Source organism: Hypanus sabinus, chromosome 8 (genome assembly GCF_030144855.1).
Source record: "Hypanus sabinus isolate sHypSab1 chromosome 8, sHypSab1.hap1, whole genome shotgun sequence".
In the NCBI taxonomy this organism is placed as follows: Eukaryota; Metazoa; Chordata; class Chondrichthyes; order Myliobatiformes; family Dasyatidae; genus Hypanus; species Hypanus sabinus.
The window spans coordinates 81,308,707-81,321,378 of record NC_082713.1 but is presented as its reverse complement, the minus strand read 5'-3'; positions in this window follow the sequence as shown (position 1 = coordinate 81,321,378).

Below are 12,672 nucleotides of genomic sequence, written 5' to 3'. Positions count from 1 at the left end.
TTGGCGCAGCCGGTCGAGGTTCAGGCACCGCGGCGCAGAGGCAGACCTCCCAAACAGAGGCTGATCCAGACTGTGGACATTGGGGGGGTGTATCGCCGGTTCTGGGGGTGGGGGGTTATGTGGCGACCCACTTTCTGCACAGGCGACCGGCTCACAAATAGCCAGCGCGCGGGGAGAGACTTTGGTAATGCACCTCTGATGTCATTTCCGCCCGGAGAGGGCAGGCGCTAGGGATTAAATGCCAGCGCCGCGAAGTTTGAATAAACTAGTCTCCAAACGACTTACTGACTGTGTGTCGTTATTTCAGCGCTGTGTGTAGCACATCGCTACAATGCAATGATTAAACCAAAAGTCTCATTAGAGAGCAGATAGCTCAGGTTGTGGAGAATGACAGTTTGAACCTCAAGTTTCTACACTAATGAGTTACAATCAGTCAGGTTTTGAGCAGAGTTACAGCTGATGGATTTAACCCAGATAAGTGTGAAGTGATTCATTTTGGTAGGTCAAATATGATGACAAAATAATGGTAAGACCCTTGGCAGTATGGAGGATCAGAGGGATCTTGTGGTCTGAGTCCATAGGACGCTCAAAGCAGCTGTGCAGTTTGACTGTGTGGTTAGGAAGGCATACAGCATATTGGCCTTCATCAATCATGGAAATGAATTTAGGAGCCGAGAGGTAAGGTTGCAGCTATATAGGACCCTGATTAGACCCCACTTGGAGTACTGTGTTCAGTTCTGGTTGCTTCACTATAGACAGGATGTGGAAGACATAGAAAGGATGCAGAGGAGATTTATAAGATGTTGCCTGGATTGGGGAGCATGCCTTATGAAAACAGGTTGAGTGAACTCAGCCTTTTTTCCTTGGAGTGACGGAGGATGAGAGGTGACCTGATGGAGGTGTATAAGATAATGAGGTGCATTGATCGTGTGGATAGTCAGAGGCTTTTCCCCAGGGCTGAAATGGTTGCCACAAGAGGACACAGGTTTAAGGTGTTGTGGTGTAGGTACAGAGGAGATGTCAGGGGTGAGTTTTTTACTCAGTGGTGATTCATGGAATGGGCTGCCGGCAATGATAGTGGAGGTGGATACGATAGGGTCTTTTAAGAGACTTTTGGATAGGTACATGGAGCTTAGGAAAATAGAGGGCTATGGGGAAGTCTAGTAATTTCTAAAGTAGGGACATGTTCGGCACAGCTTTGTGGGCTGAAGGGCCTGTATTGTGCTGTAGGTTTGCTATGTTTCTATGTTTCTGAAACAGGTGACCTTCAAATGCAGCCAGTCCCTCAGATGTGTGACTCCCATTTCCATTGCCTTCATTACAAAACACCTCCTGCACACATCACAAACTATTTCAAGGATGGATAAATGCCCCAAGTGCCAACTGAATGCATATCTTGTTTAAGAAGAAAAGTATTTTATTCCAGTTCTAGTTAGGGTTTGATGAACTCCCAGCTGACCAGTAAAGTAGGCCATTGCAACTTATTTTGACATTGAATTATATTTTGCTCTACATCTATTCTGCAAAATCTATCCTCATTAATTTCACTTTCTCCACAATAGTAATGGTGAAAAATTAATATTTAAAAAGCTGAGAATTTTGCTTTTCATCATTCTACTTTTTCCATCGCAGTGAAAGCAGAGCATCTCTGATTCTTGCTCGAGAAGCTCCCCCAGCTTTGCACAATTTTTTAGGGTGCAATCCGACTGGAATTCGATAGATCGTAGTAAGGTAATCAGTGTGAATGAGATGCAAAGTCAGTGATGTTCAACCTGCACCTGGTGGAAGTCTGCAACAGGGACTCCTGGTGTGCAGAAGGTGCAAGGAAGGATGTCATTCGTTATGCAGCACTCATCTGGAGAGTCAGCAGGTGGGATGTGTCACTGCCTTTTACACTTTAGAAACCTGCAGTTGCAAAATCAGTTTGCTCTCCAGTCATTGTGTTTGCACCATTTATGGGAATATTTGCCACTTGTCACCTACCTCCACTATGCTGCACTGAATTTTGGATGTTGTACTACAACCAGTAGCCTTCGACACAGAGGATGGGGAGCTCATCAGTTTCTCTAGTTAGCCACAGGAGCCCTGCAGCCATGGAGCTGAAGCCAGAGGCCATCAGCAGAGCACCAAAGGCCTGCTCTAGGAAGCAACGTAAGGCTCCTGTCTGTAGATCCTACCCCCAAAGAGTATCACAGAGAGTTGTCATGAGTACTTAGAGGCTCCTGCTTCCTGAATCAACAACGCTTGATCTTCACAGAGAAGTCCATCACTGCAGCCCACTAGGAAGTTCTTCCTTAGCATGCTCCCGGTCACTCACCCTGAACTTTCTAGCTTCAGTTCACTGCCGACTGTTAGTCTGCACCAGCTGTGTAGGTGTGAGCACACAGCTGGTATCTGAGAGGCTGTCTTCTTTTCCTTTCCCAGCAACCATCATAGTTTCAGAAGTTTCAGGAATTGCTAGATCGTGCACTTCAGAATTCCCTTGGGAAGCTGGAGACCTCTGTGTTCCCTACAGCAATTTGCAGGTGTGCCATAGAAAATATCCGATCTGGGTGTTTAGCTTGGTATAGAATCTACTCTGCCTGAAGAAACTGCAGAACATTGCTAACACAAATTAGTGCATCACACAAACCAACGCCCCTCCATTGTCTATATTTCCCCCGCCTCAGTAACACAGCCAACACCATCAAAAACCTCTCACACCCTGATCATTCTCTTCTCTCCTCCCTTTCATTGGCCAGAAGGTACAGAAGAACGAGAGCTACCCGGCTCAAGGACAGTTATCAGACTCTTGAATAGATATCAGCATCATAACAGAATGAACTCCTCATCTTCCTGTCTATCTTGTCATGGCTGGGCCCTGCATTGCACGTCCTCTGTAACTGTGACTAGATTCTGTTTCCGATTTTCCTCCTCACTGCTTCAATGTGCTTTATATGAAATGCTCTGACTGGATGGTGTGCAAATCAAATCTTTTCTCTATATCTTGGTTCATGTGACAATGATAAATACATATACATGGAAGTTCTTCTCAAAGTCAATTAGAGGAGAAGTTCATATGCATAATAACCTTGCTATAGGATTCTCACCCTCCCCTCACACTATGCCAATCTGCAGTGTCACAGGACAATAAAAGAAACTGAAATAAAACCAGAACTTGCTGAACAAACTCTGCAGGTCAGGCAGCATCTACAGAAAGAGAAGCAGATGATTTTTCAGGTCAGAGACCAGACATCAGAACTAACAGAGAAGTCTCAGTGGTAGAAATGGTGGAGGAGGATAGTGGCTGGTTTCTGATAATGTGGCCAAAAGAGGAAGTTAAGCTGTTCTGTGGAGCGTGTTGCTATGTTGTGTAGTTTGGACAAGTTGGACATGCCCAGTAAGCTAACCTATACAAATGGAAGAAAAGGATATGAAGGAATAGAGGCAAAAATTGCCAGATGTGATACACAGGGAGAGCTGTGTGATGTTGGGCAATGCGTTGTTGAGTCCTGGAGATGTAACCATTTCTCAACTGCTCTCCGCATAGAGTGCTGGCTCTTCAGGGTCAAGGAAAATCTGCTCTTTCTTTGGCTTCTGACTCCTGTTCCTACCCCAGGTTCTGCATCTAAGCACCTTTATAATGTTAGACGTGAGTATCAAAGTGTTGGTAGAGAACACAATCAGAGATGGAGTATGGTTCGAGTGCCTCTTGTAGTCTCAGAGAAGTCAGGTTGTCTATCACCTGCTACCTTGCAACCAGGGCAGTTCAGCCCTTACCTGAAGCTTACTAATCTATCATTGGTTCACGTTTATATAGCTCCCCTGTTCGCTTGCCTCAGCCCTGATTGGTCACCCCTTCAGTTGACCTTTGAACTCTGTTGGCTTACATTTCTTTGATCCCCAGGGGTTTGTAGATGGCATCTATTTCAATATGTTTGTTTACAGAGTTATCTAAAGAGAACCGTGCTTCCAAAGCTCTCGTGCTTTCTTCGTACTTGCCTGTGGTGTACTTCTTGGTCTTCATCTGCTGAGATCAGTAACAGTCTCTGTATCACCAGCTTGTGTTCCTGTAAACGAGTGGAGAGCTAACTTCCTGTCTGGCCAATACGTTCTTGGTGCAGATCACCCTTTACAACCTTTGTTTTTGTTGGTTGACTTTACTGGCACTCTGGTTCTTGGGACAAGCTTTCTTAAAGCTGCCATTGGTTTATGAGTAATTGTGATGCCATGAGGTTTGAACAGTCAAGCTGGCATTTCTGAGACATTCTTCATGTAGGGCAAGGTCAAGCGTTTCAATGTGTGTTGATTAAGGTCTGTGCGACTTTCTCTCCTTAGTAAGCATTGTTGTTCCTTTTCATGTCTTGTGGTACAACGGGCAGCCTTTTGCCATTTCCATAGCATTTTCACTTTTTTTATGAGGCTGAGTTGCTAGTTTGACACTCAATGCAGCTAGGATGGAAGACGTGCAAGGTGCCAGTCAGATTCGAGTTCAGGTCTATTTGCCCACACCACTGGCCAGCACACCTTAGTAAGCATCTCCTGTGGAAATTCTGTGGGTAACCATTGTTCTGGAGCACTTGGTGCTTCTCCTTCCTGGCCAGAGGTTTGGTGGTGCTGCAGAGTGCTTGTGCTCTCTTAAACTAGGTGTGAATGCAACTTTTCCTTGGGCAAGCTGGGCGGTTGCTGAGGTAGTTCAATACCTGGTCTGTGTGTGTACTCTTTCAGTAGACAGATGTCTCTAATGTACAGTCTATCCTTCACATGACAACTACATCCAGGAATGAGAGTCGGTTGCTACTTTCTCTTTCCTTTGTAAACTTGATGTTGCTGAATATGTTATTGATTTGGTTAAAGAAATCCTCTATTGCATTTCATCTGAGCATGACAATCGTATCATCTAAGTGTCATAGCCAGTGTTTGGGTTTAAGAACTGGAAACGCTATCTTTTCTAGCTTTAGCATAATGGCCTTGGCAATGAAGCTGGTTACCAGTGATCCCATTGGTGCTCCTTTCAGATGTTTATAAATCTACCCTTCAAACTTGAAATGTGTTGACTGAAAAAGGTTTAGTAGTTCACTATGCTGCTAGGTTTCTGTGTCTGTGCTCTACATCCAGCTTCCAATAATAGTTCTTCCACAGTTTCTCCTGCCATATCTAGGTTGATTGAGGTAAACAGAGTGATGATATCAAAAGAAAACATAATGTCATCTTCTTCTATTTCTGCATCTAAGAATTGTTGTACACTGTTGATGAAATGTTGGGAGCCAGGAACCAGGGCTTTTAGTCACCTCCAGAGTTGTTTTGCTAGTTTACAAGCTGGTGTTCCCAGTAGTAACTTGACGGGACATCTGGCTTGTGAACTTCTGCTAGACTGCAGAATTATGGGATATTGGCATCATCTGCTTTCCTCTGGAAGCCTCCTTGTTTAACAATTTCATTCACTTGCAGAAGTCTGTGTTGTGTTGCATTGGCGTGACTGATAGATTTTGAAGTCAGTTCTTCATCAGTCAATATGTGGTATTGTCAGCCAAAAGCTGTTTAGCCTTTTCTGTGTAATCTGCTCAGTCCACCTTTATCGTACAAGTAGAGTCTGTTTAATGGTCCTCTAACAGTGAGACAGAAGCTGCCATTGAGATTGGTAGTGTATGATTTCAAGTTTTTGTATCTTCCCAAGATGACTTGGATTCCACATTTCAACTGCAGTAGACTTCATCTGTGGCCTCCTCTGCAAGCCATGACTAACGACTGCAATAAAAGTATAAATGTTAAAAATTCAAGCATTACAGGAAGGAAAATATGCTCTAGCAAAGATCCAGGCATTCTCAATGCAGTGAAAATCCACATAAGTTTCCAAACAAAGGACGGCCAAAGCTGATCTGTCAATAAGTTTACAACGTCGGCATCAGGCCAGTTAAGTGCAATTAGCTGGCTTCATTGTGAATCCTTCCACTCTGGGTGATTTTGCACTAACAGAATGCACAAGATTGAAGAGAGTGGTGCAGGAATAGGCAGTTCAGCTGAGCTAATTGACCTAGTATCCAACTGCCGAACCAAACAAATCCTGCCTGTCCATACCCTTCCATTCTCTGCACGTTCATGTGTCTGTCTTAGAGTCTCTTAAAAGCATCTGTCATATCCACCACCACCCCTGGGAACATATTACCATCCACCCCTCTCCTGGGGACACATTCCATGCACCAAACACTCTGTGTAAAAAAACTTGCCTCATGTCTCCTTTCACCTTCCTGTATGAGTCATTTCAACCCTGAAGAAGAGAAACCAGATGTCTACCTATGCCTCTTCTAATCTTATGAACTTTTGTCAGATGTCTCCTTAGCCTCTGACACTCCAGAGAAAAGAACATAATTTCATCCACCCCTCCCTTTGGTTTATACCTACCATACGCAACGTCCTTGTAAGCATCTTCTGCACTTCCTCCAAAGTCTCCACACACTTCCTGTAAGGGGGTGACCAGCACTGAACACAATACTCCAGGTGCAGCCTAGCCCATTTTATAATGTTGTGATATAAATTCCCTCCTCTTGAATTCAATGCTTCGACTAATAAAGGCAAGCATGCCATATGTCTTCTTCACCATCCAAATCAACCTGTGCAACCACTTTCAGAGAGCCATGGACTTGGACCCCAATATCCCTCTTTATACTTTGACTCATCAACATCATCTTTATGTTCCCTATCCTGATTGTTCTTGGCGAGTTTTTATACAGAGGTGGTTTGCCATTGCCTTCTGGGCAGTGTCTTTACAAGATGTATGACTCCAGCCATTATCAATACTCATCAGAGATTGTCACCCTGGTGTCAGTGGTCACTTAATCAGGACCTGTGATATGTACTGGCTGCTCCCATCACTTCATGTGACCCTGATCGGGGGCTAAGCAGGTGCTACACCTTACCCAAGGGTGGCATGCAGGCTAGTGGAGGGAAGGAGCGCCTTACACCTCTTTTGGCAGAGATGCATCTCCACCCTGTCACACAGCACATGGACTACCATTTACAAAACTTGATTGGGAGAGCATTCAGCAAAACAAGGGGAGTTAATGATTGGCACAGAGCTGCCCCACTTCACCTGATTCATTGAGTGTTGGGGGGTTGGTGGGTAGGGTAAACCCACTCCGTCTGACCTCAACTCTATCCATCTGTCCTTGGTGCACCCCTGGCAGGCCAGCAACTTTGTGACTAAGTTCTCAGTTCGCATTTAGGGACAACAGTTAGCAAAGCAAATGAACAGTGGTTTGCCATATGAATAACTCCATGAAATATGAATGCAGGAACAGTCTATATCATCTCTCATAGCTATACCAGCCTTCAATAAGATCACAGCTGAACTTCAACCTCAACACTATTCTTCTAACACTATTTTCCTGCGCTAATCCCAAATCCTTTTATTCCTCTGACGTTTAAACACTCGACTGACCTCAATGTTAATTCAGATATTTTTTATTTTTCACTCATACCTCGAAACATACAGTGAAATGTGTCATTTGCAATAGTAGGTGCTGGGGGAAGCCAGCAAGTGTCTCCACATGTTCAAACATAATGTGTCCACAGTGCTGAGCAGAACAACACAGATCACAGCCAGTTCCGTTAATCTCATCCACTGAGTGTCGCACACACACATACATAGTGTTCCAAACCCATGATTCACTGTCTCCAGTGGGCTCATGGATTCACAGATATTGGCCTTCCTCAATGGACTTGTAGACTCAGCCACTGGAACTCGACTCCAGAATTTGTGATTGGGTTTGATCTTCAGTATCAACCCCAGAACCGGCCAATGATGACAACCGAAGGCCCTGGATGAGCAGCCTGAACTCCAGGCCTTGACTCCATGCTCTCCAAAGAGGGAGACAACAAACAATAGACCTCAAATGCATACTCCCAATGACCAGGATCCCTAACTCCAGTCTTTGACAAGATGCTTTTCAATGGCTGAGACCCCGAACACCAGCCCTCAACACCAAACATTTCAGTGACTGGGACCTATACATTAGGCCTCAGCTCCATAATTCCCAAACGCTGGGATCCCAAACACTAGGCCTAGACTCCATAATCTCCAAAGACCAGGATCCGAAACATCAGAATTTGATCCCATACTCTCCAATGACCAGGGCCCCAAAAACGAGGCCACAACTCCATACGCCCAATGACAGGACACCGAACACCAGGCCTCGACTCCATACCCTAAACACTATGCCTCGACACTATTCCCTCCAATGATTGGGATCCCAAACACCAGGCCTTGATTCCATACTATCCAAAAACCAAGAACCCAAACATTCGGCCATGATTCCATACTCCAATAATTGGGACCCTGAACATTAGGCCTCGACTCCATGCTCTCAAATGACCAGGTCCCCAAATACCAGACTTTGACACTATACTCTCTAGTGATTGCGGCACCAAACACTAGGCCTCGGCTCCACATTCTCCAATGATCGGAACACCAAGCATGAGGCCCCAAATCCATACTCTCCAGTGAATGGGACCCCAAACATTAAGCCACAATTCCATTCTCTCCAGTGCTCGGGACCTTGAATTCCAAGGCCCTTGGTACATACTCTCCAATGACTGAGATCCTGAACACTAGGCTTCAACATGATATTCTCCAAAGATTAGAGTCCCAAGCAGCAATCCACAAATCCACACTCTTCAATGACAGATTTGCCGAACACTAGGCCTCTATTCCACACTCTTCAATGACCAGGACCCTGAATATAGGACTCAAATCTATACACTCCCATGATGGAGACCCTAAGCACTGGGCCTTGATTCCATATTCTCCATTGACAGGGCACCAGAACACTAGGTTTTAGATTCATACTATCCAATGTATGGGACCTCAAACTTCAGGCCTCAACTCCATACCCTTGAATGACAGGATACCCAATCACTAGGCCTCGATTCCATACTCTCCAGTCACTTGAACCACAAACACTAGACCTTGATGGCATACTAGGCCCTAAACACCAGGCATCAACTTCATACTCGCCCATAACCAGGATTCCAAACACTAGGCCTTGACTCCATACTCTCCATTGAGAGGGTCAGGAACACTAGATCTCAGATCCATACTCTCTAATGATTGGGACCCCAAAACTAGGTCTCAAATACATACTCTACAGTGACTGGGACCCTAAACACCAGACCTCATCTCCATACTCCCTAATGATATGACAACTAACACTGAGCCACAACTCTATTCTCTCCATTGACCAGGACTCTAAACACTAAGCCTTGATTCCATAATCGCCAGTTTACAATACCCCAAACACTAGGCCTAGACTCCATACCCTCCAATGACTTGGACTCCAAACACTAGGCCTCAAGTCCATACTCACAAAGACAGGGTCTCCGAACACTAAGCCTCTATTACACACTCTCCAAAGACTACTACCAAGGTTGATAGGCCTGAAATCCATACACTCCCATGATGGGACCCTAAACACTAGCCCTCAACTCTATACTCTCCAATAACTGGGGTCTCAAACACTAGGCTGCAAATTTGTACTCTTCAATGATTGGGACCCTAAACACTAGGCCTCAACTCCATACTCCCCAGTGACATGACACCAAACTCTAAGCTTCAACTCCATACCCTCCAATGACCAGGTCTCCAAACACTAGACCAACGTCCCCGTGCCAAAGAAGTCTTCAGTGTCCTGCCTAAATGACTACAGTCCCATTGCACATCCATCATCATGAAGTGTTTTGAGAGGCTCGTCATGAGGCATATCAAGACCCTGCTGTCCCCCTCACTGGACCCCCTGCAGTTTGCGTACCGTCCCAACCGCTCAACAGATGATGCCATTGCCACCACCCTCCACCTGGCCATAACCCACCTGGACAAAAAAGACACATACAAAGTCAGGAAGTCTAGGATCCAGTTGCAGAGGGAGGTGTTCAAGCCCAGTAGGCTCAGCTTTCCAATCAGTTTCTGAGGGATGATTGTGTTGAATGCTGAACTGAAGTCTATGAACAGCATCCGAACGTACATGACAAAAGACACATACAAAGACCTCAGTCAGTCTGGTTCGGGAGCAGCATCTCCAACACCATCACACTGAGCACGGGGGCTCCCCAGGGCTACGTGCTCAGTCCACTGCTGTTCACTCTGCTGACCCTCGACTGTGCTGCAACACACAGCTCAAACCATATCATCAAGTTCGCCGATGACACAACCGTGGTAGGTCTCATCAGCAAGAACGACGAGTCAGCTTACAGAGAGGAGCTGCAGTGGCTAATGGACTGGTGCAGAGCCAACAACCTGTCTCTTAATGTGAACAAAACAAAAGAGATGGTTGTTCACTTCAGGAGGGCACAGAGCAACCACTCCCCGCTGAATATCGACAGCTCCTCAGTAGAGATCATTAAGAGCACCAAATTTCTTGGTGTTCATCTGGTGGAGAATCTCACCTGGTCCCTCAACACCAGCTCCATAGCAAAGAAAGCCCAGCAGCGTCTCCACTTACTGTGAAGGCTGAGGAAAGTCCATCTCCCACCCCCCATCCTCATCACATTCTACAGGGGTTGTATTGAGAACATCCTGAGCAGCTGCATCACTGCCTGGTTTGAAAATTGCACCATCTCGGATTACAAGACCCTGTAGCGGATAGTGAGGTCAGCTGAGAAGATCATCAGGGTCTCTCTTCCTGCCATCACAGATATTTACACTACACACTGCATCCGCAAAGGAAACAGCATTATGAAGGACCTCATGCACCCCTCATACAATCTCTTCTCCCTCCTGCCGTCCGGGAAAAGGCTCCGAAGCATTCGGGCTCTCACGGCCAGACTATGTAACAGTTTCTTCCCCCAAGCTATCAGACTCCTCAATACCCGAAGCCTGGACTGACACCTTGCCCTACTGTCCTGTTTATTATTTATTGTAATGCCTGCACTGTTTTTGTGCACTTTATGCAGTCCTGTGTAGGTCTGTAGTCTAGGGTAGCTTTCTCTGTGTTGTTGTTTTTTTACGTAGTTCAGTCCAGTTTTTGTAATGTGTCATGTAACACCATGGTCCTGAAAAATGTTGTCTCATTTTTACTATGTACTGTACCAGCAGTTATGATTGAAATGACAATAAAATTGACTTGACTTGACTTGAAATTCATACCCTGCAATGACCAAGACCTCTGACTCCAGACCTCAACTCCATAACCTCTAATGACCGAGATCACATAACTAGGCCTTGAATCCATACTCTCCTCAGAGAGGATCACCAAACACTTGGCCTCTGTTCCACACTCTCTAAAGACTGGGACCACTAACAATAGGCCTCAAATGTATACACTCCCATGACCAGGACACTAAACACTAGGCTTTGACTGCATACTTCCCAATGAAATGGTCCCCAATCACTAGGCCTCAATTCCAGGCTCTCCACTGGCTGAGATTCCAAACACTAGCCCTCGAAACCATACTCTCCATAGACAGGGTCGCCAAACACTTGGCCTCAATTCCACACTCTACAAAGTCCTGGACCACTGACAATAGGCCTCAATTCCAAACACTCCCATGATGGGACCCTAAAAATCAGGCCTCAACTCTAATGATCCGGACCACATAACTAGGCCTCAGATCCATAATCTCCACAAAGAGGATTGCCAAACACTTGGCCTCTATTCCACACTCTACCAAGTCCAGGACTACTGACAATAGGCCTTAATTCCAAACACTCCTATGACCGGAAATCTAAACACTAGACCTTGATTCCATTATCTCCAGTGATTGGGGTCCCAAACACCAGGCTTCAACTCCATACTCTTCATTGGCTGGGACTACAAACCTTAAGCACTATGCCTCAGATCCATACATTTCCAATCTCTGGATTCCAAAACACTAGGCCTTGTCTCCATACTATCCAATAATTGGGCCCCCAAACACTAGTCCTCAGCTCCATACTTTGCACTTGCCAGGACCCAGAACACTAGGCCTCAAATCCATAATGTCCAATTACTGGTCTCCAAACACTAAGCCTCGAATCCATACTCACAAAGTCAGGGTTCATGTACACTAGACTTCTACAAGTGTACGGGAACACTTGTAGACCAGAGACCAGTACCACAGACAACAGGTGTCAAATCCATACACTCCCATGACTGGGACCATAAACCCAGCCCTCAAGTTCATACTCTCCAATACCCCAAACTCTAGGCCTCAACTCCATCCTGTCCAATGTCCGGGAACCCGAACATCAGACCAGAACTCCATACTCACAAATGACTGGGACCTCAAACAATAGCCTCAGCTCCATACCCGGCAATTACCCGGACCCTAATCACTAGGCCTCGATTCCATATACTCCAATGATTGGGTACCCAAACTCCAGGCCATGACTCTATACTCTACAAAGTCTGGGTCCCTGAACACTCGACCTCGACTCCATATTTTCCAATCACTGGGAACCCAAACTCCAGGCCTCAAATCCATACTCTCCTATAACCGAGACCATTATGACTGGGCCTCGAATCCATACTCTCCAATGACAAGGATCCCAAACACTAGGTGTTGACTCCATTCTCCAGTGACCAGGACACCAAGCACCAGGCTTGAATGCCAGACTGTCTGATGACTTGGACCACACACACTAAGCCTTGAATGCCGGTGTCTCTGATAACTGCGACTCCAAGCTGTAGGCATAATTTATTAGACAAAGCAATCCACACTCGT